Raw genomic sequence first — 26189 nt, 5'->3', positions numbered from 1 at the left:
TGTCCTTCCCCAGCCATAGGCCCATTCTGTGGCCCTTTATTCACCCTAAGGGTTGGTTATCTTTAAATCGTGACCTAAAAAGGCTTACTTCATACCGGCATCGTCCTCCACCATCTGCAGACCCCAAATCCACTGGCCTGTATCATCCCCCAGGAGCTCCACTGCGTGGGGCACAAGGCATTTAATGGGGCTGAGGAGATGGGGAATCCATTTCTTCTTTCACCCCATTGAAAAGCCATCTCTAAACAGCAGTGCTCGGCCACCACTTGACAAATCAGTATAAAGGGGGGCTGATGACATTTCTAGATGACAGATGATTTTTTTTAAAAGCTCTAAATTATCCTTTAATCGGAATCAAGTCAAGGAGACTGAATGTCCAGGCGGCCACGCTGAGACGTCTGGAACTGGCGAGGAGGCGTCCTCAGACTCCAGTGAGAAAAATCAGCTCGCTTTCCCCGCGGTGAGAAAGTGGGTCACATCTGATTACGTGCGATTCGGGGGGTGACTTTGAATGATGGAAATGGCCTGTTTAAATGTCCCATAGCTGCTCCTTGGGCTGGAATTCATGGGAGAAGTCATGGCGAGGACTCGGTCTGCCCTACTCGGGGCCGCATGCCCGGGCCCCTGCGCGCTCTGCGGACGGCCTTCCTGGGGAGGCTGTCTTGTAGGTAAGAGCACCAGGAAGGTGTCCCCGTGTCTGCAGCAGACAGACTGAGAGGCTGTGTAACTGGTGGCTGAGAAAGGCTAGTAAGATGGAAGCGGAGATAAGTAGATGTAAGAGGATGCAACCTAAACTGAATTTGGTGATTTACTTGATTTGGAAGTTGAGCATTACAAGTGGAAAGTGACAGCTTGGACCGTAAATGCATATTCAGGTTGAAGTGATCTCAGGGCAGCCAAGAGAAGGCTTTGCAGAGACGAACTCTTTTGTGGATCTGGAGTGTGGAAGCCGGGGGCTGGAGCCCGACGCTGGTGAATCTCCCAGCAGTTCCAATGCGCTGTTACGACTAAGGCGCTGATTTAGTAGGAAGGCCAACCTAGCTGCAGAAACTGCAGCTGTGACCTACACGAGGGCTTCCGCGTCACAGAGGGTGTCCCTCTGCTCGTCTGTCTGTTGAAACAGACCCCCCAGTGTGAAGGGGTTTGGAGAGTGGTCACTGGGGTTCTGAGAGTGGGACCCTGCAGTGGAGCTCATGCCCCTATAAAAAGAGGAAGAGACAGGGTGTGTGTGTGTGTGTGTGTGCGCGCGCGCGCACGATGTGGACACACACCTAGAAGAGCTCTCACCAAGAACCCAACATGTAGGCACCCTGGTCTTAGACTTCCAGCCTCCAGAACTGAGAGAGACAGTTCTGCCGCTCAGCCCCCGGCATGCAGTGTTCTGTGACAGCAGCCTGAACTGACTGAAACAAGGCTCTTCTGTGCTGAGCCTTACTCAGAGTGGGCACTGTGACTCATTTTTCCGGTGGTTAGAAATGAAAGGTGTAACAATTTGCCCCATATGTGTAGACTTCAGCAGTGCAGAAATGTGCAGGAGGTTGCAAAAGCTTTTATTTTAAAGGAGTTTATTCCTCATTCTCTGGAACACACGTTTATTGCCAAGGCATCTAAGAAACCTGGTGCCTTTAGCCTCCTGGGTAATTTCAGCTTGATGTTCCCAACATGGGAGACTGCCAGTGTGCCCTGTGGACTCGCAGAGTCACTGAAGTCCCTTTGGAGTTAATTGTGACAGAGCCAGAGATCAGATGTAACACCTTAGGGTTCCACGCTTACTGGAAAAAGCAAAACAAAACAAAACAAAACACAAGTACTGGCAGGATAAACAGTTGCTCACCAGATGTCAGGGCTTCCAGTAAATAAAGTAAAATTGGAACATCACATGCAAGTGAAATAATGAATTGATTAATCTGTTTTATGAAACAGGCCAAGCTGGTTAGTTGAACGTGGGTCCAATAAAAGCCACAGATCTGCATTTTCAGGACATTTTTGGTGACACTGATCTTTGCAGTTTCCCCAGGACTGTTTTATAGTTTTTGTTTATTTTTATTTTAGAAGGAAACAGGTTTTCACTTTGTTCGCTTTCAAATGATTCTTGTTCTGCAGATCAGTAAGATAAACAGCACAGCTCTTCCACTTACGGAGATTGTTATTCAAAGGCTCTGACACGGGGAGTAGCCAGGGGCGGGTTAAGGGGTCTGCTGGGTCTCAGATGAGAAAGACCCAAGACCAAATTCCACTCGCCGTCCGCAGCCCGTACCCCGACGTTCTGACCGTGTGCGTACGTTCTGGCGGCTGTGGTCTCTCCCGGCATTCAGTTTACTTTCAAGTCTGTGTGCGACAATACTTGGAGTGCTGAGTATGTCCCTTTAATGACTGCGTATTTTGTATTTTGGATATGTCATGTCCTTAGGTGGCTGTAAACTATTGTGGGTTTGATATACAGCAACCCAGGTAAACGACTCAGATGAGAAGACCGGATGTTAACGGTGTTACCGCAGCCGCCCTCCCCAAATTAGCCCATCCCCCGTCAGTTCCGTGGGCTTTACGCTGCGATGTGCCTTCGGTCTGGACACTGGACAAACGACCGTTTCTGCAGCCTGGCCTCTGTCAGGCTGATGCCTTGAGGTGTGCAGATCAGGCGGGGCTCTCATGTTCGCCCACCTGCGCTGGTGTATCGCTGTGTTCGGCCCCCGTGCCTGCCCCCTCCCACTGGTCGTAAACGTGCTCACCTCCTCTTTGATGATGAAACACAACCCGTGACTTAAGTATTTCCTTTTAAGTCAGAAAGCCCATTTTAACTGGCGTGTTTCTCACCACTACTTCCATTAAATAGAAATTAAACTACTTTTCAAGGATAATGCAACCCCCTTCAACAAATATTTACTTATCAAGGTTTTTCTAAAGGATGTACATTCGGGGCCCTTTTGGGAAGAAGAGATGGATTTGCATATCGCAAAAGATCAATTACTTCCAGGTCTTTGGGTCATTTTCTGCGTTTTAGAATTGATAATTTTGTATAACAGTTCAGGCTTACTTGGTGGTGGGTACCACTGATTACAGACTCCACTGAGTCAGCTGAACCAGAATTCTACCTCTCTCAGCAATGTGAGTTGTCAGAGTAATCTGGAATCTCCTAAAATGCCATCTCTATTAGCAGTTTTGGCCTAAACTCTCTTCTTCCCTCCTAAGATTGCACGCTCATGGGATCCATTCCTAAAACAGACCTCAGGAATTCACCGATATGAATTCAAAACATTTTGCACTTTTTTGTGTGTACCAGCATCGACGGAGCAGGGTTGGTAGAAGCCATAGAAAGGGTTTTAGGGTATGTCAATCACTCTTCCGAGGTCTGTGGGTGTGAGAAGGAACAGAGCAGTCAGGGGGCAGCTGGAATGCAACGTGGGCGCCAAGGGTTGGTGATTTTATTTGGTTTTGATTTTTGTCAGTTTGTCCTAATACTAAAGGGAAGGGTTGTTTACGGAGAGGGAGGATGAAACGGAAGGAGTCAGGTATAAAGGCATCGTGACGGGAGGGGTCCAGGGAAACGTGCCGATGTTTCACTGAGACACAGGAGGAGGAGAGGGAAGGGCGGGGCTGGCTGTGGACGCTGGCCACGTTGGCCGCTCAGACGCATCTGTGCCCACTTGCTAACGAGCAGTGTTTATCCCGTCCTGCTCTCGGACAGGACCTTCAGCTGGTGTTGGGGATGCGGTGGTGAAAACAATGAGACACTTGTATTTTTAGAGTTTACATGGTATGTTTGTTTAAAACTCTCAGATTAACGGGGGTAGAGAGGAAGACACTTGGGTCGTCTTGGTGAAATTTTTCATGAGTCAGGATCAGCGTCCAAAAGAAAGATAGACACGAGAAATGGAAGCTGTTTTATTTGCTTGTTGGTGGGCTTTTTGCAAAGGGGGGAGGAATAACCTGATAGTAAACGGTTGTATCAGGGGTGATTCTAACTCCACTCGCAGTCCTTGACTTACGTGAAGTGTGAAGGAACACGTGGGGCCGGTAGTCAGGGCTTTGGAGAGAACACAGACGGCGTGGGCAGTGAGGGGAGGGTGGGGGGAGCTCAGAGGGACTGGAACAGTAGAGCTGGTGAACGATTAGGAGGTGGTTCTATGTCATCTCCCCGTGGGTTGCAGCCCCTTTGGGAAGACCAGCCTGCAGACACAGAGATTCATTGTGCAGAGATCAACTTTGGGCATAATGAGTTTGTGCTGTAGTCACACCAGTTTCTTTGTATTAATCTCTCAGATTCAGGGAAGGATGAAGTGTTCCCAGAGGATGTTACAGCTGGAAGGTGTCTTGGATAACCACAGACAGACACACGCACACTGACTGACGTCGGCATTTATAACCAGAGCCCTGTCAGCTAACTGTTACCCTTATGTAAGTAGCAGGAGCGTGTTGCTTAGGAACACGGGGATAAATAACCACAGACACTCCCCCAGAATGAAGGCACTTCCCTCACAAAGGAAAATAATCGTGTGTGTGCTGGGAGGAGGTGGAGACGTGTAAGAATGGAGTGGAGAAGGTAACTCCTTTTTTTCTTCATAAGACCCTGATTAAAGTCTCTTCAAGAAAGAAATAGTGAGTGTGCTGTGTGTGCATAATGTGTACAGCGGGCAGGTTTGGCGAGTGGAGGACAAGCCGCGTGTGCACTGGAAGGCAGTAGCTGGTGACGTGACAGCAAATGTGGCCGTCGGTTCCTGACCTCGGAGGAAGGGACCCCGAGGACAGAGATTGCTCCTCTTCCACTTACACGGGAGCAGCTGGTACCAGACCCTTTTCTCATCAAAACAGCCTGGATAACTGTATAAAATGCACCGAGGCCCCGGCTCCTCGAGGTCCTTGGAAAGCAGGCCTGCAGCTGGGACTCGAGGACGGAAGGCCCTGGAGAGAAGGAAATTGAAAATACAGAGCCTGGCATGCCGGTGGAATTTCCTCTCTCTGCATTTACTAGATTCTGGGCTGCTGAGCTGTGGACGCCTAAGGAAGGAAAAGGGAAGTCACCGCCAAGAAGCGGAAGCCTAACCAGGGAGGAGAGAGGGCCTGGCGAGAGCCAGTGGTTCCCATGGGCTCCCTGAAGGGCCGCACACAGAGCCGTCTCCACCTCTGCGTGCGCGAGGCGAGCTGTGGCCTGGAGGGGACAGCACTGATCAGAGCGTCTGCTACTCTGTAGCAGTAAAACCTGCTGGACATCCCGGGAGCAGACCTACAGGTAATAATCCAATTGAGGTGTTTAATAGCATATTTGAAAGTGCAAAAGAGAGAATTAGTAAACTGGAATGCAGGTCAGGGGAAAATACACAGAACAGAAAACAAGGAGAAAAGAATGGGAAATACAGAAAAGGGGTTACAAGCTCCCCATGGGCCTTGGGGATGGTGTAGCACGCACGTCATTTGATCCCCAGAATGATACAGACGGGGAGAGACAGAGACAGACGGAGACAGAAGCAGCCTGTGAAGAAAGGCTTTTCAACATTTTTCCAAATCTGGCAAAAGGTATTAATTCACAGATTCAAGAAATCACAAATTCCATCTCAAGCCAAACAAATAGGATGCTAATGACACCTTGAGGCACAATGGTTAAATTCCACAAAACAAAAAGAGGGAAAAAAAAAATCTTAGTATCTTGCAGAGATAGTACCTGTAAAGTCATCCAGAGCTGTAACCAGGGATTCCTTTAAAGGGACTAAAGCAGAAGTAATGGGAGGCTAAAGATGGCGGACTGGTTTCCTTAAACTGAAAATAACAACAAACAAGCTATGAAGATAGAATTCCATACTCAGTGGAAATAGACTTTAAAAAATGAAGACCAAGTAAAGATGTTTTCAGGCAAAGAAAATCTGGACCAACTGACGTAAGTTCTTTGGCTGAAACGAGGCGGTTCCAGAACCTTGGCAACGCAGGGGGACGAGAGCAGTGGGGACGGGCAGGGGCGGCGGGCAGGTCACACTGCACGACGCTGATTGCCTAACGCTGCCATCGTGCTGGTGTGCGGTGTTCAGAATAAGGCCTGTGCCCACCTGCTGAGGAGGGAAGAGCGGGACGTGGACCCCACGGCCGAAGTCAGGCTCTGCGTTGACGCGTCAGCGGGTTGGGCTGAGAGCCCCTCAGAGCCGCCCCGGCCGCTGCCCCTCCGAGGCCTGAGCACTGGGCGGAGACACGAAGGACTCGGACGCCCCGGGGCCGTCCCGGCGCTCACGGCTGACCGCCTGCCTCGTGTTCTGGCCCCGTCGCCTTTCCTCCCCTGAAAGGTGAGACTTAGCTTCTGAGCCAAAAGCTTCTGCACTGGCCTCCAGTCTTGGGGACTTCCTTTATTTCTAGTCCCCGAGCCGCCGTGGCACCAGTCAGGACATTGACGACAGTCAGGAGTTACTGTGTTTCTGACCAGCGTCTCTCCTGACACCCTCTGTCGGCAGTTTGAAAGGCCTGAGCCGGAGAAGAGGCCCTGAACTACAGCACTGTGTGTAATTAATGTTCTCGCGGTTCGTCGTTGGCTTTTGAGAGACACGATACCTTTTGCCTTTAGATTTGTTAGTATATGCACAAAAAAAAAATGAATTTCAGAATGATGACCACTTGACTTTGAATTACGGAGGATGGTGTAAATGTGTTCCACTCTGTTCTTCCAAACGATTACAGTTTAAAACTTTGGACAATATATAAAAAGCAAATGCCACAAAACTAAAGATGGAGAAAAGAAAGGTCAGACCGGCAGAGGGTGTTGAGATGTGAGGACAGACGTGCTGGTGTGACTTCCTTTCTTTCTTTATCCCTTGTACGTGGGAAGCACGACCTCAGCATGTCCCGGCCTGGGGAAGCCCTCGACCCCAAGACGCAGGGGGCAAAGACGAGAGAAGGCCCGAGGAAGGCCCGGAATGTCCGGCCGCAGGAGCCTGCCAGAGGCGTCCCGCAGGACAGAGCATCCACAAGACCCAGTGTAGCCCCGCTGGGCACCAGCAAGGGACCCCTCTCAGCCTTTCCTCAGTGGGCCCCATGTCTGGGGAGACTGCCTGGAGCCTCCAAGGCTTGAGGATGGGACTGCGGCGACCATCCCCGCTAAGACTGCACGTGAGCCTCAGCGTTGCGTCCTAGCAGGGCGACCGGAGACAGCTGCAGGGGCTTTACCAGTCAGGGTTTAAGCCACAATCCACGCGTAGCCAGAGCCTGTGTGCCGGACCCACCCAGGGTGACCACCTGCCAAAACAGGGGCCACGGGCTCGTATCGCAGGCCCCAGAATGCCCGGCAGGTACCTGCACGTTTCACAGGCCCCCTTTGCACTGATAAAGATGTCAGATTCCAATAAAAAGTGCAGGCTGGTAGTAACGAGTATATCCAAGCTTATAACCCCAGTTTACCTTTTTATACCCAGAGTCCCAGCGTGATAAAACCTGCCTGATGTGAGACATGCTTCAGAAAGCGCTTACAACAAAAAATTAATATGGAGCCTAAAGATAGACATGTATATAAAACAGACTTTGTTAAAAGAATATTTTGACAGAGAACTTATTAATATAATTTATTAAGGTTCTAATAATCTGAGCTATCTTGGGGTTGTGTGTATTTTAGGATGATTATATTCATAGAGAGATGGTGTGCGTGAATGGCACCGGATGTTCAATTTACATCAACAATTTATGTACAGAAGTACAGGAATGTATGTACTTTTTAATACATGTATTTTTCATTTTTTTGGAGGGAGGAGGTAGTTAGGTTTATTTACTTACTTATTTTAACAGAGGGGCTGGGGATTGAACCCAGGGCCTCACACGCGCTGTGCACACGCTCTGCCACTGAGTCACACCCTCCCCCAATTAATATACGTATTTTCCTATTAGCGTGTTTGTTTGCCTGTGTTCATACCTGTATGTTATCTATAGTATGTTTTAGTTGGACATTTTGCCAAAATAAAACAATATTTTTTCTTTAAAGATTTTATGTAGTAAGAACATTCTATATTATATGACATTATTATATATTGTATATTATTATAACCCTGTATGTATAAAGATTATTTATAGATGCATAAAGCTTTATTATTTTTTTCCTGAATTTAAAAAAGCATAGTTTAGGAAATACACAAAACATAAAAATATGTAATAAAATATGTACATATTAAAGAATAATAATAGACACTAAAATCACCTATAACCACTACACACTGTGTGTCAATCCCTGAGTTTTCTTGACAAATACATTTACAAGTGCTGACCTTTATTATATGGTGAGAATTCTTACTGCTGTAAGTTGTGCAGAGACAGGCAGCCCCACACCTTCTCAGTCTTCACCCACTGTGCTGTCCTCAATGTCAACATCGAAACGGCTGTAACGTGAGAGAACTGCGTCCTCCTGCTATTTCTGGTGATGTTCTAACATGAACCGTATCCAAGGTGGTGCGTTTGTATTTTATCATGTCGTGTTTTGGCTGACAGAGGCAGGGTTTGAGACTGCAGCCCCCAGCAGCGACATCCACACATGTTCACCTGTCCAGCGTCTAACCTCGGGCAAAACTGCGTCTGAGAAACTAGGACAGGAAAGAGCGGTTTCGGGCACCTTCACCCAGGAGCAGGCAGGGCACGTCCAACAGCAGTGAGAACATGCGAGGCGTGACTTTGCAAGGATGCATTCTGTCTGGTTAACGTGTTCCCCATTTTTTTCCTTTCCTTATTAGTCATGTGCAGGGCAGTTCCAAAACCTGACTCATCACGGCAGAATCACCTGAAAGTTAAAACCACGGTCCCAGAGTGTTAACACCTGTTCAGCTGCACTGCCCAGCGAAAGCCTGGACAGGAACGTAAATAACGAGCAGTTCGAAAATAATGAACCCAATGTTTGTTACGTAAAAAATAAACCCTTTTTAGAGCAGTTCTAGGTTCACGGCATAGTCACAGCCCCTCCCCCATCAGCATCCCCACCAGATGCCACGTCTGTTGCAGTCGACGAGCCCACACTGCGCTGCTCCGAGGGCCCATGACCACCACCATGCCCACGGTCTGCGTTGGGCCTCACTCTTGGTGTTCATTCTGCGGGTTGGGATGTGTGGTGAAACACAGCCACCATTATGTTTGCAGTTCTAAGGGTTCTTGCACATCTCGGATAACAGTCCTCCATCAGGTGTGTCTCCGCAAGTATTTCTCCGAGCCTGTGGCTTGTCTTCTCATTCCCCTGGCAGCATATTCACAGAGCAGAAGGGTCTGGTTTTCGTGGTCAGCTCTTTGATGGATCACTTCTTTGGCGTTGTGTCTGAAAGTCACCGTGTCACTGCCAAGCCCAAGGCCGTCTGGGTTTTCCCCAGTGTTACCTTCTAGGCATCGTACAGTCTTGTGTTCTGCGTGTGCATCTGTGATCCATTCAGGTGGGCTGTGTGATAGCTGTAAGGTGTGGGTCCAGTTTCACGCTACTGTGTGTGGACGCCCAGGGGTTCTGGCCCTGTATATTGGCAACGCCCACCATTGTACTGCCCTGGCCTTTTGTCAGAGGTCACACAGGAACCACGTGTGTTTGTGTGGGTGTCTCTGGGCCCTTTATTCCGCTCCAGCACTGTTTGTCTGTTCTTCCACAGTAACATGCTTTCTTGATTACTGTAGCTTTATACGGAGTCCTGAGTGCTTATCACTTTTTAATAGAGATTCGATTCTGCAGCTGGGAGTTTCACAGCCCTGAAATATCATCTTCCTAAGTAAGTTAAGCTGCTTCTCTTGTCCTAACTTCTGCGTTCTCCCTAAGAAAGCTGAAATACTGCCAGGTGTCCCCTCTCCGCCACGGGCTCCGAGAGCAGGATTAAATCCACGCTACAGCCTGACCAGGGGAGAACAGGTCGCTGACGGGAGGTTGCAGGAAACACGATGTGACCCAGGTTCATGAAGTCTGTGCATTAAGTTCTTACAAAGGCCGTGGTATTTGCTCTACTTGATGGAATGATGGACACTGAAACGTGAAACGGAATTTTATTTCTCAGCAGCGTGAAGAGCTGTGGCTGGATTGGGCTCCAGTAAAGCGAAGAAGTATGCAGCAAGCTGTTTGCTAAGCAAGACGTGTTAAGGGAGTTTGAAGCAGGTACTTCTCAAACCCAGATTTCCTCCTGTTATTTGCCTACGCACTGCGTTTTGACAGACACTATGTTATCATGGAACCTGTAAGGTATTCCAGATGAATGACGGAAGAAATTGATTTTCAATTCCATTTTTTTAAGCATAGTAGTGTATCAGTAGGTGAGACAAAAAAAATCTAGTATGCCTTTCCGTTTAGAAAAGATTTATTCACCTGCTACTATTTCTGAACTTCTAAAACATAAAGTGACAAATACAAGTCTCATAAAATATCCCAGCTCTGATGCGCAAGACAGCAGAGCGTGATGACAAACGCTGAAGGGGAACAGGTGGCAGGACCGCTCGGCCGGGACCGGAAGCCGCCAGAGCGTCCCCGAGACAGGCGGGCGGAGAAGCGCCCTTTCGGCAGGCAGGCCCCCTGGAGCCGTGGGGGCTCCAGGGGGCCGGGCTGTGCTCTCACGCTTGGTGTGCCCGGCTCCTGCCCGGAGCCCAGCTGAGCCATGTTGGGCTTTCTCAGCATGACTCCCCTCCCCCGGTTCTAAAGGTGATCGTATTTTAAATGCAAATATAGTCAGCATAGACCAGCGACTGAAGTGAGTACATATTACAAAGTCAGTCTCATGGTCTCAAAAAGCCAGAAAAAAACACTTCTGTTTCTTTTAGGAGAAGAGGGGCATTCCTCTTTCCAACAGATTCTTCTAGCTTTTGTTTGTTTGTTTGTCTTTCTTTTTTGTTCTGCCAAAAACGTCTTCCTCCTTCTTTGGAAGAGGAACCAGTGCTAATTTGCACGCTGACACAGCACTGCGTCGCAGATCTTGCCTCCCAAGCACATGTGCCAGTTGTGTGTCTGGAAGACTATGAACCCACCGGCGACTTGTGGCTTGCGGTGACAATTCACCGGAAGCCGGCGTTTCACACCTGCAGGACACCCGCTTCGTCAGGGATTGTCCCGTGTGCAGATTCCTGGGCGGAGGATGAAGGCTCGCTCTCTGTGTCACCAAAACACCCGCTGAGGTTTTCCTTGCTTCCCAAAAGTGACCGTTCCCCCAACCTGCCTGTTTGCCATCTTTATCCCAGGGGTCCCCACACGCGTCAGTGGCCCTCAGATATTAACCAGCTCAGGTCTGCTTCAGCCTCATAATGAGCTTTTGCAATTGTTGCAGGAATTTCAGGTTCCCAGATAACCTGTCAACGAATTCTTTGTGTGGAATGTCCTTTACTCAGTGCCTTGTCAAGAGTGGTGCTGTAACATTTCTGGAGGCTTAGGGAAGTGACCCCTGAGGTAGGTTTGCTCATGGGAGAGACTCAACATGGAAGATTACAAAAGCATTAAGAGGCAAACGCACGCACCGAGAGTCGGCATTCGGAGCCTGGTTTGCAAAAGGGAGGAGGGTCCCTGCGGCCTTGGGACACCAACTGTCAGCTCCGCCAAGGCCCCAGACCCCCCCCCCCAAATCTCAGTGGCTTCCTGAGACGGCTTGCAGCTCCTGGAATCACACACACGGCGGCATATGGGGTGGTTCTGCAGCTCTGCCCAGGCTGCCTGTCTGTCCCAGGGCCGTCTCGTTCTAGAAGCCGGGTGGGATCATCCTCTGGAGTACATTGCCCTCATGGCTAAGGGCAAACACAGAAGGTCAAGGCAAACCAGACGGCCATGTCTTGTGTTCCTGTTCAGGAGGGTTGAGTGACCCCCAGACTCACAGCAGTCACGCGGCCAGCCCGACAGCGGGGAGGGAGGAGCACCCTGTGTCCAGGGTGGGGCCGGGGTCACGGGCAGGTCCCAGGCTGCGGGGTCCTCTCACAGCCATGGGGGCCAACCGTGACGGCCACAGAGGCCACTGTGGCCTGAAATACATCGAGTACTCGTCTTCTGACTTGACTCTGACTTGGTGCCTCCCCTGGTTAGACCAGTGGAATAAAACGTGAGGAGCGGCTAATATTTACTGTGCATTTTTTGTCTGTTTGCAGGTCTAGGCCACGGCTGTCCGTCAGAAAACCCGCAATTGGACATTGTTCTGTAAGTTTGTTTCTAAACCTTATTTGCAAAAAAAAATTTCCTAGTGAATTTCCATCACATTATTGGCAATTTTGAGAGAAAGTTCTCAAAAGACAGCTTGACTTTTACACTGTTGGCCTGATTTTTCTGCCGCCTCCCCTCAAAAAGACATACACCTGACTCCTGTGTCTCCCCTCCTCCCAACGCTGCGTTCAGGTCGCGGGTGCTGGGCCGTGTCTTTCTAACCGTCACATTTTTATCAGAGTTTAAACGTGGTTTAAATAGGGGCTGACTCAAGCAGGACTAGACTCACAATTGGAGTGAACACTCTCAAGTCCAAGTTTATCAGTTTTGTTTGGAGCCAGTGATACAAGGAGGAAAAGGGGTCTTTGACAAGAACCTGGCATTTTTCTCAGGGCTTCAGCTTCACAAATGCTTTCATGTGACAGGAGATTTAGAGGCCTGACAGCCACCACTTTCACGGTAACCAAAGAAACACAGCCAGCAGTCACCTTTCTGGCATCGTGGAAAATAAATAGATATTAAAAAAAAACAAAACACTTCTACTTCTCTCGTCTAAGCAATTATACTAATTAGATTGAAAACACCCTGACATTTTCGGTTAGCATTTTCTACCAAATGTGTATCTGCCGATAGAACAGAGCATAAACGCTGATTTGTGAAACCAGGATGACTCGCGTGGGACCAGGCCGCGGGCGTGGCGCGAGACAGCACAGGATGCTAACACCATTATCGGACTTTTCCCATTTGCCACTGAAGCAATCTTTTATGAATTGTGTGTTCTTAAACATGTAAGTGAAACCTCTGGAGATGAAATATGTCAGGTTGGGCTCAAAGCAATTAGAAAGTAAAAAGAAAAGTTTTCTTTCAACTAAAAAGACCGCAGGGGATGGTGCAGCACGCGAACTCCCTGTTGGAGGTTCCCGACCAGGGCTGTTCCCAGGCCCACGTGTGTCCAGTGTGCACTCGCAGTGTGGTGACCGGAAGGACAGGGGGTCGGGACTGGCTGCCGGCTCGTGTGGTGCAGCGCTCAGCGCACAGGGGTGTGGGATTGCTGCCCAGCCCTAGCTGCAGGGGAGACCCGCATGCAGACTGCCACTGCGGAGCTTCGTGTAGGCTGCACTGAGGCTGTGTGGGGTTTCCTTTCTGCCACCTTGTCCTCAAACTCTGAAATATCCCTCAACGATGTCGGTCGATGAGGTGCACGCCGTGCCCTGGGCAGGTGGAGGGGTGGGGGCCCTCAACACCCCCGCTGCCTGTAAATCCCTCCCATCGTTTGCCTGTGTGCTCCCCAGACTTGTGCTGAATTCCTGTAACAGTACGTGGTGTTTGCACACACGCTTGTGGATTGTTCTCTGGCAGTCTTACAAAGTCCCCCAGAACGGAATCTAAGACTAAACTCCTCTCCCTCACCTGCAACAGTTTTCCAGTTATAGTGGAAAAGAAATTCAAGAACATAAACTACATTTTAATTAGGTCTTCTGCCCCAATTTTTGGATTGGGTTGTTTGTTTTTTTGTTGTTAAGTTGTATGAGCTGTTTATATATTCTGGATTCCTTATCAGTCACATCATTTGCAGATACTTTCTCCCATTCCATAGGCTGTCGTTTTTTTGCTTATGATTTTCTTTGCTGTGCAAAGCTTATCAGTTTAATTAGGTCCCATTTGTGTATTTTTGCTTTTATTTCTATTGCCTGGGTAGACTGCCCTGGGAGAGCACTGCTGAGATCCATGTCAGAGAATGTTTTGCCTGTGTTTTCTTCTAGGAGGTTTATCGCGTCTTGTTTTATATTTAAGCCTTTTAGCTATTTTGAGTTTATTTTTGTGTATGGAGTGAGGAAATGTTCTAACCTCACTGATTTACATGCTGCCATCCAGTTTTCCCAACACCACTTGCTGAAGAGACTGTCTTTATTCCATTGTATATTCTGCCTCTTTGTCAAAGAGTCATTGACCCTAGGTCTGTGGGTTTATTTCTGGGCTCTCTATTCTGTTCTGCTGATCCATTTGTCTGTCTTTATGCCAATACCATGCTGTTCGATGACTGTAGCTCTGTAGTATTGTCTGAATTCTGGGATGGTTATTCCTTCAGCTTCGATCTTTTTTTCTTCAGTGTTGCTTGGCCAATTCTGGGTCTTTTGTGATAAATTTTAGGATTATTTGTTCTAGTTCTTGGGTAATTTGATAGGGATCACATAAACAAGCAGTTACCCAGTGAAGACATGTACATGGCCAACAGACAGATGAAAAAGTGCTCAGCATCACTAATTATCAGAGAAATACAAATCGAACTACGATGAGGTATCACCTCACACCAGCCAGAATAGTCATCATTCAAAGTCCATGAACGATAAATGCCGGAGAGGCTGTGGAGAAAAGGGAGCCCTCCTACACTGCGGGTGGTCTCAGAAAGTCACCTACAGGAGCCAGCGCTCTGGAAGAAACAGGTACCTACCCCAGAGCACCAGGATGCAACCTCATACCCGAATCCAAACACGTCTTTGCAAGAAATGCAGTTGAAAATACCCTGATCTGACTGAACCAGCTGAGGAGACAAGAGGACATCAGCACTGCCACGAAGCAGGCTCGAGTGCCCGTGTAGGGAGGACGTATTTATGTGGTGAGGACGGGTCCGCAGAAGCCACAGGACACTCTGGGTGGAGCGACTGGATGATGAGTGGAGGCACAAAGCCTGGAGAGCAATGAGGGAGAGTGAGGTAGTCGGCGACTTGATGCAGGAGTATTAGGTGCAGTTTTGGGGGCATTTGCCTAGAAGCTGTTGCACTGTCTTTTCGGTATTGAAAACAAGTAGGTGCGTAAGAGAGAAGGCGAGGGCAGATCCTTCCCTCCGGGGGGCACAGCGCTGGCTCTCTCCGAACCTGCAGAGGCGCTCACTAGTCCCGAAGCTAGATCAGTGTAATTCTTCACTGTGCACACTTGAATTTGTAAAGAGAGTCCATTCGCACTTTTCATGTTGTCACCAGTAAAGTAAATATGTAGTTGTTTTCTCTGTCCTGTGAAGCCAAAGAAATTAGCTGCTAAAATTTTCTAAATTTAATTAAGCAGCAGTGTCAACAGTTCTGAAACTTCCCACAGGGAGAAAGGAAGCGATGACTTGGATTCTAGGCTAATTATGGCGTCTGCTGACCTCATCACTTGCTCTTTTTTTTTTTTTTTTTTAACATTATCGGGGGAAGGGAAAGGTTTAAAAAGAAGTAAAAGAAAATGTGAAAGGCTTTAATCATTTTTCAATTGTTTCTTCCATTTGCTCCCCACTTCATAGAGTTAAGCAATTATAAATGACATTTCTCTTTTTTTGGTAGAATTTTTCTAAGAATGTATTCCTTTCACTTAAACTGTCAAGTTTATTGGCCTATGGTTGCTCCTTACATCCTCATATTATTTTTAAAAATTTTTATTTTTAATGAAAGTACCAGGAATTGAACCCAGGACCTGATACCTGCTAAGCACACGCTCCACCACTGAGCTTTACCCTCCCCCCAGAAGTGCCATTTTTCTGTGTTGAGTCATCTTAGCTAGAAGGTCCACCAGCATGATTACCAACATTCCAGAGTGTGAGCCTCATCTATAAGGACAAATGTCCGGGTTTCTGACAAGTAATGATGACTTTCTGACCGGGTTAAAGAGCTTCCAGTATTTCCTTTGACTGAGTAAAATGTAGTGACTCAGATGGCTGCATTATTTGGATTACAGTTTTAAAATGTTTAGAAAATGTGCACACCGTGGATGTGTCTGAAGTTCCGTAGCTCTTGTATATTTTCATCGCTTGCTCATTCCTCGTCGTTTTGCTCTCGTGTGCCCCTGGTCTGGCTGCCCAAACAGGGCCTAAGCTTACAGAAGGTGGTGCCTCCTCTTCCAGCCTCTTTCTCTTCCTCACACCCGGGCAGAAGTCGTCAGGGCCCAAGTGCTCGAGAGAGGTTTTGGGAAGAAGGCTGTGCCTTCAAGTGAGACGTCAGTTATTCCAGAGAGGCTGCAGGAATTAGCGCACGTAGGTTGCAGTCAGCATGGCGTTGAGGAGGTGAGCAGGCAGGCGTTCAGATGAGGGGGTGACGTGGACGGGTAAAGCAGGGTCGTGTTCTGAGGCTCCTGAACAGCAGGAGGAAGTCACCTCTATGCTCAGATTCTTGATGGGGCAATTGCACTTGAATAATACTCTGGATGGTTCCTCTAAATACATATAGTAACACTGAGCAGAAGGAATTGTGGGAGGAGAAAACGGAGGGCGTCAGTGAGGTGATCAGGTGCACGCGTTAATAACCCCCTGCGACTTGTAAGGCTGGGATTCCCCCTGTTACAGAACAAACTAAAACACCGAGAAGAGAGTGGTTGAGAGACTTGAACAACAGCAACAACAAAACTCCATAAATCATAAAGCGCTCTCAGGAGCTAGTACACAGAGCACACAATTAGTTACATGCACCGAGGTCATAAGCTGTGGGACGATCTGTTTAGAACCTGTTTATTTTAAATGTAGAGTAACTGGCGTTTGGGGTTCGGTATTTTCCCCGTTACCCACTCTCATTTCTGCACTCAGTTCCTCAGGGCAGTTAGCCACTCAGAGCCACAAAACGCATGTGAGTGTGCTTCAAAAAAACAGCCCACGTCCAGCTTGTAAACAGCAACGCCGCACACTAGAGATGATGCTATTTTAAGTTGATTTTTCTCTTTCTGCCTTTCCAGTGCTTTTCCATCTCTAATTATGCATCTGTTTTGGTTTCTCTGAAGAATCATTTTGCTCTGAGCTAATTTTATTAGTCAGATTTTACCTGTAGGAGTCCACCTCTTACATGTACTTACCTCACAGCCCCCTGGGGGCTCCCACCATTGCCAGCACCTTCGAATCAACATCCGTTGTGGGCCAGGCTCTCTCTCTCTCCTCTCCCTCCCTCCCTCCTTCCTCCCTTAATTCCTCCTCCTCCCCTCCTGCCTCCCCCTCTCCCTCCTTCCCTCTCTTACTTTTTCCCCTTTCTTTTTTCCCCGCTGCCAACAGCATCACTATAGAAACAAAGAGCCTGTTGTGCTTTGGAGACAGGAACACCTGTGTCACTCATTCTGCAAGACCAGCCACCTGCCCGGTCAACATCCAAGGCAGCGTAGAGACGCCTTGCGACAGAACCATGACAGAGTCCGTTTGTGATTCCAGGAGATTCTGAGATGCAGTTTATAACACTTTCCAAACTAAGGCATATTTCAAGATAAAGCAGCCACCGGGAGGTAGAGAAGGAAAGTATTCGTGTGTGAGTTCAGGGATGGGAAGGGGGATCATGGAGAAATAGGAAATCTGAACAGATCAGTAATGAGTGAGGAGGCTGAGTCAGTAACCAAACATACCCCAGGATAGAGGAACCCGAGGCAGGATGGCTTCACTGGTAAGCTCTGACACACATTTAAAGAAGAATTAATACCAATTCCAAACAGACAAAATAGAACACGTGCAAAGCTGAGTCTACTACAGCGATGGTTAATCATATCAAAATGTATAATGTAACCAAAAATACCAGGCCTGACAGCTGGAAAAACGCCTGCACAGCTGGACTGCTTTTCCGCACCCCCGCCTGCAGCGTTACGACAACACCCCCGGAGGCTCGCTCACGCGGGGAGGGTGGAGGCACGCGAAGCCGAGCAGGGCCGGCCAGCCCGGCGGGGCCTGGCGAGCTTTCCCGCAGCTGACCTCAAACCATGAAAGGAATGACCGTTGTCTTAAACCGCTCAGTTCTGGGTAGGTTTGTTACAGAACATTTTTGTGATAAACAGCAAATGGCTGTCCCTAGATGGAGTCAGTATGAATGTAAACAATACTAAATTCAAAGTGTCCTAAGAGCTTCTCAGGTTGGAGAGAGAGAAAAAAACTTTTAAAAATATGCTTACAAAGAATAGGAAGATTTTACATTGGTGAGAATGAATTGTAGACTCCAGAGGAGTTTGAGCTTCAGCTGTGTGAGAGCAAATGGTTTTTCTCCTGGAAGTTTATATCAAGCAAGTCTATCAATCAAATGCAAAAGATAAACTCATATTCAATCAGGTAAGGCCTCAGAATATGAACTCACATGTTCCCTTTCCGGGAAAGAAAAATCTAAAAACAAACACTTGATTTAATCCTGCAAGAGGAAAAAGCAAACCAATGGAAAGGAACAAGTAACAGATCAGACACTGTGGAGATAACTGAGGACTCCAAGGAAAGGCAACTTCAGGATGAGACGTGTGGCCTGAAAAGCAATTGCTCTAAATGAGAAAAGAGCATCCGTGTCCTTTAAAAAGAATGGCTTTGAAAATAAAAATAGAATAAAAACCTATGACAGTAGTGATGATGAGTAAGAAATGAGAAGACAATAGGGATAAAGTCAAAAGGAGTATGAAAAGGGGCATGTGGAGCCCCAGAGAGCACCGAGGGGGAAAGAAGAATGCTCATAACGCTCAACACCAAAAAAACAAACAACGCAATTAAAACATGGGCAGAAGACCAGAACAGAGAGTTTCCCAAAGAAGACACCCAGGTGGCCAGCGGGCACGTGAAACATGCTCAACGTCACTAATCATCAGGGAAACGGAAATGAAACCCACAGTGAGACGCCACCTCGCACCTGCTGGAATGGCCATCGCCAAAAGGACAGGCTACAAGCAGTGTCAGTGAGGACGTGGAGGAAAGGAAGCCCCTGTGCACGCTTGGTGGGAATGTGAAGTGGTGCAGCCACTGTGGAAAACAGTACGAAGTTTTCTCAGAAATTAAAAACAGAACTACCCTATGTTCCAGCAGTTCTGCTTCTGAGTATTTATCTAAAGAAAATGAAACCACTGTCTTGAAAAGATCAGCACCGCCGTGTTTATTACAGCATCACTTACAATAAGCCAAGGCGGAGAAGCAGCCTGTATCTGTCCATGGATGGACGGGCAAAGAAAGTGCACCATGTGTGTTGAAATACGCTTCAGCCATAAAAAGAAGGAAACCCTCCCATTTGTGACAACAGAGCTGAACCTTGCGGGCGTTACATTAGGTGAAATAAGACAGAGAAAGATGAACACCGTGCTAGCACAAACTAGGAACAGATGCTTCAGTGGCCACACGTGACAAGGAATTCACTCTTTTACAGAATACGGTGCAAAAGTCCCTGAACAAAGAGAAGGCTTTAACAATCAAGAGAAGCGACCTCTGAGGAAAGAGGAGACTCTGACTTCCAAAATTACCACATTATAAATCCCAGCAGTCCACATATCAACATCACAAAACATTAAAAAAAAAATTATGGCCCACTCACAGGTAAACAATAAGCCGACAGATGCCATCGAAGAAGCAGCCAACTATTGAACTTATTCAAAACTCTCCACCAGCTATCTTAAATACACGTGAAACACTGACGGAAACCACCACGGACAAAGACTAAAGGAAAGAAAGCAAGAGGGAAAAACGTGTGAATGAGAATATCAACAAAGAGAAATTATGAAAAGATTGGGTGATGGTGGAAGTGCTGTCTTGACTTTGTTCAGGGAACCAAGCAAAGCAGGGTTTGAGAGCAGGAGAACCAGCATGTGCAAGGGTCCTGAGGTCGAAGGGACTTGCGGTACTCAACTGACTGAGGGAATGAAGCCGGACTTGACCTCATCGACAGGGAAGTGAGAACAACGACCTGGAACAAACCATGCTCCATGTCAGGTGAGAGTTTTGATGCTCATATGAAGGGCAGAAAGAAGACACTGAAATTTCTACCCACTGGATGGCTTCACTGTGGGGTGTTAGGAGTGGAGATTTGGAAACCAGTGAGCAGGTTCCGTGGGGGCCTGAGAAGGTCTGAAGTTAAAGTTGACTGGACTTGTCAGACCTCGGGGTATCAGGATCGGGAGGAGCTGCTGTCAGGCTGTCGGCACGCGACAAGCCCCTGTGCACTGCTGCCCTCGTTCATGGCATCATTATTCCTCCTCCTCCTCCTCCTCCTCCTCTTCCTCCTTCTCTTTCGCCTCCTCCTCCTCCTCATCATCATCATCGTCATCATCATTACATCACTAACGCTTCTTGTCATCATTTTCCGGATTAGCTTCAGTTTTCCTGCCTGAGGTTCAATGCCAATTGCTCCGAGATACTGTTTTTCTTAATCTGTGTAATCCTGGGTTTCAGTACAAGATGGTGCTTCTTAGTTTTAAAAATCATGATCTCGAAGTGCCTGTGAACTCATTGCTCCGCTTTCCTGAAGCTCAGGAGGGGTTTCTGGTCTAGAGGTGACATGCAGTGAACTATAGTTTGGAAAGCAGGTCTCTCTCTGCCCTTTGAGGCCTGCATATGATTCCTTTGAGCCATTCTTCAATTTCGCAGCCTCTGAGGAAGATGATCTCAGTGCCGAGGGGCTCATCCCTGACGCTGAAGTGCGGCTGCTGGCTGCGGTCCTGTCGCGGACTTGCTCTCTCACTGGTGCTGCAAAGAGGTTTGGGAGAGAGGAGGCTATGGAGGGTTCACTGTGTCTGCATAACAAAAATGCATTTCTATATTACAGATAGATAAAATAATAAATAACCAGAATAGGGGACCAGTGTCCAAAATGGTCCATTTACATGGATCAGCATATACATTGTATTTCTCCCATATGTTCCTGAGCTTTCTTTCAGCCTTGCCGAAGAGGGAGAGACTGTTACGTTGTAGTAATGGTACAGAACGGGGCAAATGAGGGCAAGTAAATGGGATGCGCGCTGTTACCGCAGCTGAATTACACGGGGGGACTTCATGGAGACTCAGGGCGACACTGTCACGAAACAATATGAAATACATTATTTTTGAAAGACTAAAGTTAAATGTGTTTTCCTACAGGCAGTCTTTGGTGCTTCAGTTTTACATCAGCTTGACTAAGATGTCACAGAGATTAACAGGTTGAAGTTTTGAAAGAAGATTCGTACATTCTAAGTGCAGTGAGACTGTTTAGTAATATTTTAGGATTTCAGAAGCTTTAGATCATCAGGAACTCTTATTCTCGAAAAATACTCTTAATTTTTTGTTTTCTGACTCATCTGTGTGGAGATTCAGAAGAATGTGAGAGTTTCATTTGAAGGAGTCAGTCTCCCCGAGTGTGTGTGGTTTTTGGGGGGTGAGGGGGCAGCGTGTTTGCAACAATCATTGTTTTCGAACTTCTGGGTATTTAGTTTAGCTTCTGCACGACCAAAGGTCGTGGAAGTTTTTAAAAACTTTTTCTAGAACTTTTAAATTAACTGATAGCCCGTGAGATTCCATCAATAAGATCACGTGAACCAGGTATTTTTGACGGAATAAGAGTGAGTGGATTAAACCTTGAGTCTGTCGGGCTCTCCTAATGATTAATTGAAGATTAAACAGATTTTGGGAAATGTTGCTTTTTTAGGTTAAAATGCAGCGTGAGAGTCACTCGGCCACACGCTCGCATTGGAGTAGGGGTCTGCCCGAGCTCGGCTACGTTTCCGTGAGCCAAGTTTGCTCCTTTCAGCTCCTCAAGCGTCACAGAGCACATGGAAGGGAACGGGGGCTGTGTTTACCCAGCAGGTCGCGAGGGCAGCAGAGCAGGCAGAGGAGGGGTGGTCTTGGCATGGCCAGTAAAGGCAGGACAGAGCGGGGTCAGTGACGTCCAGTTCCTAACGAGGCCCAGGCCCGGGTGAGACCTGATCCTCGCTCTCCATACCCTGCAAGTAGTTCTTTTTCAGGAAGGAGGATTCCTATTAGATGTAGTTAACAAATTGTTGTTTCCTAGTGACAAGTTGGGAAGCTGTTTTTGTAAAAGGTTTTATCGGTGCTTTCATAAAAGTAAAATTACGGAAATAGTTGTTTGTCCTACAACATCAACCAGCTTGAACGCCGTTTCTGATGATTTAATTATTGATGAGAATTTAACACTGACCAGACTTAGTGACCCCCGTTATTGGACAGTCGGTTGTAAACAAGAGGCGTGAACATGTTAATATACAGCAGTTGAGTGACAAGCGTGTGCGTGTAAATACGTGTATGCATCTCTTGAACGTATGTAAGTAGAGGGGTGTGGGGCAAGCTCACGAGTGTGTCCCATTAGTTGCTTTTATGTAATCATTTTATTACTAATCTTTACTTGTGTTTTTTTCTGCACTCTTGGTAAATTTCAATGGCGATCTAATTGTAAGTTATAGTCTTAATCGCCCAAACGCCAGCTGCCACAGGCCCACGTTCCTTTATCTCTGATTCCCAAACCCAGCTGCCTTTGACAGTGGAAGTTTTGTCGTAATTCACCGGGAGCACTAATGGACTGAGCTAAATGAGGCTGTTTACGAAAGTCTTTCTTTCCCCATCGAGCGCCAGTATCTGCGCGTTTCCCTGCAGAGACGCTCATGTGTCTGACTTGATGCTCCTCACTCAGGCCCTTTGGAGGCCTCGCATGTCATCCGTTGCAGGCAGGGTCTCATCGTTCTAGATCCCCCCAAAATTCCGAGCTCAGGAGGCCATCTGACTCCCAGGGTGTCCTAGCAGGAATTTTGGACACGAACCAGCTTCCCCGTCAGTACAAATGTTCCTGTTTAACAACTGAAGAAACAGAATAAATGATTATTGCCAAATTATTTTTAAAAGGAAGAAAAATAATTACCTCAACTGAAAGGAAACATTAAAAATTCTGTTTTATTTGAACATTTCAACACTCCTCTGTCAGGAATCAAACTAACAGTAGATGAAAAATTGTCAAGGATTTAGAATACGTGAGCAACAGTATTCACCACCTTGACCTACCATGCACGCATGGCGCACCCAGCCCCAAACAGCGGAACGCACGTTATTTTCATGAGCACGTGGATTATTCACCAGATGAGGCCACATTCTGAGCTGCAGGACAGCCATGGCAAATTTAAAATAATTGAAATAATTCCAAGTGATTTCTATGGGAAAAAAAAATTAAGAAATCAAATAGAAGTTACCTGAAAAAAAATCCATAAATATTTGGAAAATTAAAAATATAATTCTAAATAACTCATGAGTCAAAGAGGAAGAGACAGGGAAAGCTAAAGAAACATACATTTTGCTTTGGATAAAAATAAACAGACACATCACAAAAAAGTCGAAGACGCCTGTCCTCACCACACCTAACGCGTGTTGTGCTTGAGGGCCCAGCCAGGGCAGTGAGGCAAGACGAGGTGTAGAAGTCAGACCGTTTGGAGAGAAAGTAACAAAACTGGTTCCATTTTCAAACAACTTAATTAACATTAGGGCGATGCAACTGAAACGGAGTGACACCGCCGCACACCCAGGGGGGTGACGGACGCCGCCGCGCACCCGGGGGAATGACGGACAGAGCACAACAAACGCGCCAGCACCGAGTGCACCTCCCGCAAGGATGCGGAAGGAGTCGCTGCCAGTGGGGAAAGCACAGCTGAAGCGGACGGCGGTCAGCAGGTTCCTCTTCAAGGCACACCTGCCCTTACGTGGCCCAGCAGTCTCGCCTTGTGAACCCCACTGTGGTTCAGTTTTAAATATTACACCCTCCGGAGACGCCCCTCTCAGCACAGCGCCTGTTAGCTCCCATCCGCCGTCCTTCCTGTTCTGCTGTGTGTGTGTCTTTTTTGTGTGTTTATTTTAGTTACTTAGTTAATGTTTGCCCTGCAAGGCTTTTTCCTGCGCTCTGTGAAGAGTTATGTGGTGGCTTGAATCTCAACGCACGCAGTCAGCGCGTCTGGGAAGTTACGCCGCCTGGGAGCAACGCACACTGTTCTAAAGTGAACACACCCATTATGGTGCCTTAAAGGGCTTCGGCTGTGAGAGCTTTTAATTGCCCCAACTGCCCCTATTTTATTTCGGATGGATGATTCATCTCCATATAGGAATACCAATAAATTTAACACAGACAAGGAAACCTGGAGACTCCAGAGGCGTTTGCTGGACTGCGGTCAGCTGGGATACGAGAAAGTGACGACGGAGGCTTACAGGGGGAGGGCCGGGCCGGCGGACTCTAACCATCAGCAGGTGTCCGCGACGCAGCGTGCAGGCGTGGGGGTCCCTGAAAGCACGGGATGGACTGATGAGGTTGCTCATTTCTAAAGTTAAAGAAAAAGTTTTATCTTCATAATCATTAACTGGTCAGCTTACAATTTCAATAGCTGGGAAGGAATGGAGGAAGATGGCCAGGTAACCCCCCTGCAGTCGCCTGGAGGACGGGTGGTGGAGGGCGGCCAGCTGTGCTTTGTGACGAGCCAGCGCTGCCAGGTCAGTCTAATTCCCTTCCATGGTGGAGTGACAGGACTTTGGACAGAGGCGAGGCCAGAGGTGTAATCTCTCCGTGCTCGAGAAAGACTTTCCACTCCCTGCACAGAAAGCGCTTACCCATGGGATGGAAGGCTGTGGCTGGTGGCAGGGTGGGCAACCCTGAGGGAGGGCAGCAGACAACGCGGGGAGGGCGTCTCCGAGGGCAGGGCTGAGGACATCGCCCGGAAGGCATGACCCACAGCTCGTCAGTCCCCAGCCCTCCAGGAGAGTCAAGCAAGCGGAGTAAGTCACTGACTAAAATTTAAGTTATGAAAAAAGTGGCCAAAGAGATGAAAAACATATTCACTTCCAATTTATAAAACCACGTTGTATTATCTATGTAAGTGCTTAGTTCCAGGTTCTCATCCTTTCCCTGAATCTCTAGAAAGTGCAGCATGTCTTGATTCAAATTAGGCAGAACCTGGCAAGGGTGAATTAAGGCGACTGAAGTCCCCAGATACTAACTATGAAGTAAGTAGTGGCAGCTCGGTACTAATTTCCAGAAGTACAGCTGCCAGATGAATTAGATGGATAAGATGCACGCAGACATTCACAGAAGGGGTAACTGCCAGCAACGGACAAAACGCAAATTAACAATAAAATATTGGTAAAGTCATGTTGTGTCATCACTACTATTTTTTCTTCTTTTTTTTTTTTTTGGTTGTTTGTCTCATTCTACATTGAACTAGGATCATTTTGGAAAACTACTGCGTAAAGAGTTTAAAATAGCATCATGAGAAGTTTACCCACAGACCTTCCAAAATCTTAATTTTGCAATTAAGAACAACTTTTACAGGTTTTGATAAAGGCCCTGAACCCCATTGTCATCTCAGCCACACCAGGCACCGTGCAGCAAATGCATCATTTGTACCTGATGGTGGTAGAGAAGTGCTGTAAGCTTTAATAAAATGAGTAACTGGATCGTGTTTGAAAGCTGCAGAAACCCCACACAAGATGAAATGTAAGGCTGAATCACCGTGGTGATTAAAGCAGCACAACAGAGGTGAAGCTGGGTGAGTGCTGTGTTGCTGAGGGGGTGTCTGGGTTATAATGCGCGAAGGTGGCAGGTAAGGGGGCCTGAGTTACTCGTACAGGACTGAGAATGGTCTGAGTCCTTTTACAAAGGGACGGCTGATACTATGGGAGCCATCCAGACACATAGATGCTGGATGCTTTAATCCCTCTCCTGGGAAGGCATCTGAAAGAAATAATATCACTGAAGTAGAAGTGTGTGCTTATGTTTGTTTATAAAAGCGGTGAACTGGGAAAAGTCTGGCCTTCCCTTTGAAGGAAGACGGTTGACTGAGGTCTATCAACTAAATGGACTATTTTGCAAGCACAGAATTAAGCATTATGAAGACTGAAGTGAAATAACGATTTTTTAAATGGCTAAAGATCAGACTGTGAAGCAGAGAATGACGGGAGCAGCTCTGGGAGTCGGGAGACCTGACGTAGCACTTCCGCTGCCCCAGTGGACCGGGCACCCCCAAGGCCCCTCCTCCGCCGAGCCCAGCCAGCCTCCGCGAGGCCGCTTTTCAACCAGGCCTCCATCCGGGGTCCTGCCCAGTTCTAGCGAGAATCCTGCTAAGTCAGGTTAGTCATATCTGGTGGAGGTCCTCATCCCCCACCCCTGGCGTCTAGGTCCTTGGCTGCTCTTGGCTAGACTCCTGCTGGGCTAGTTTAGCAAGGATTCCTGCCCCCCTTCCCGCCCTCTTTTGATGTTTCTCTTAGTAATTTTCCGTCCGGGGACCCTGCTCTCTGTCCCCGGCAATAAATCCCCAGCTGTCTCTGCTGTATTCAGAACGGGACTCAGTTCTACACTGCAGACCCTTCCCGCTGCAACAGCACTGAATGAAACCTGCCTTTCCAATCTTTCGCTGGAAT

General features: G+C 47.6%; 1 long non-coding RNA gene across 2 annotated transcripts in view; it reads left to right on the top strand.

The window, feature by feature from the left end:
* Nucleotides 1-26189, top strand: part of LOC123618971 (uncharacterized) — a 285841-nt gene that overhangs the window by 229085 nt on the left and 30567 nt on the right. For both annotated transcript variants that reach the window (XR_012504280.1, XR_012504279.1), the window contains one exon: nt 12031-12079. This is a non-coding gene — a long non-coding RNA (uncharacterized LOC123618971). The remainder of the gene's footprint in view (nt 1-12030; nt 12080-26189) is intronic.

The sequence above is a fragment of the Camelus bactrianus genome, chromosome 35, assembly GCF_048773025.1.
Source record: "Camelus bactrianus isolate YW-2024 breed Bactrian camel chromosome 35, ASM4877302v1, whole genome shotgun sequence".
Classification (NCBI taxonomy): domain Eukaryota; kingdom Metazoa; phylum Chordata; class Mammalia; order Artiodactyla; family Camelidae; genus Camelus; species Camelus bactrianus.
Note: the sequence above shows the minus strand (reverse complement) of the source record. Positions and strands in the feature narration are given on the sequence as shown.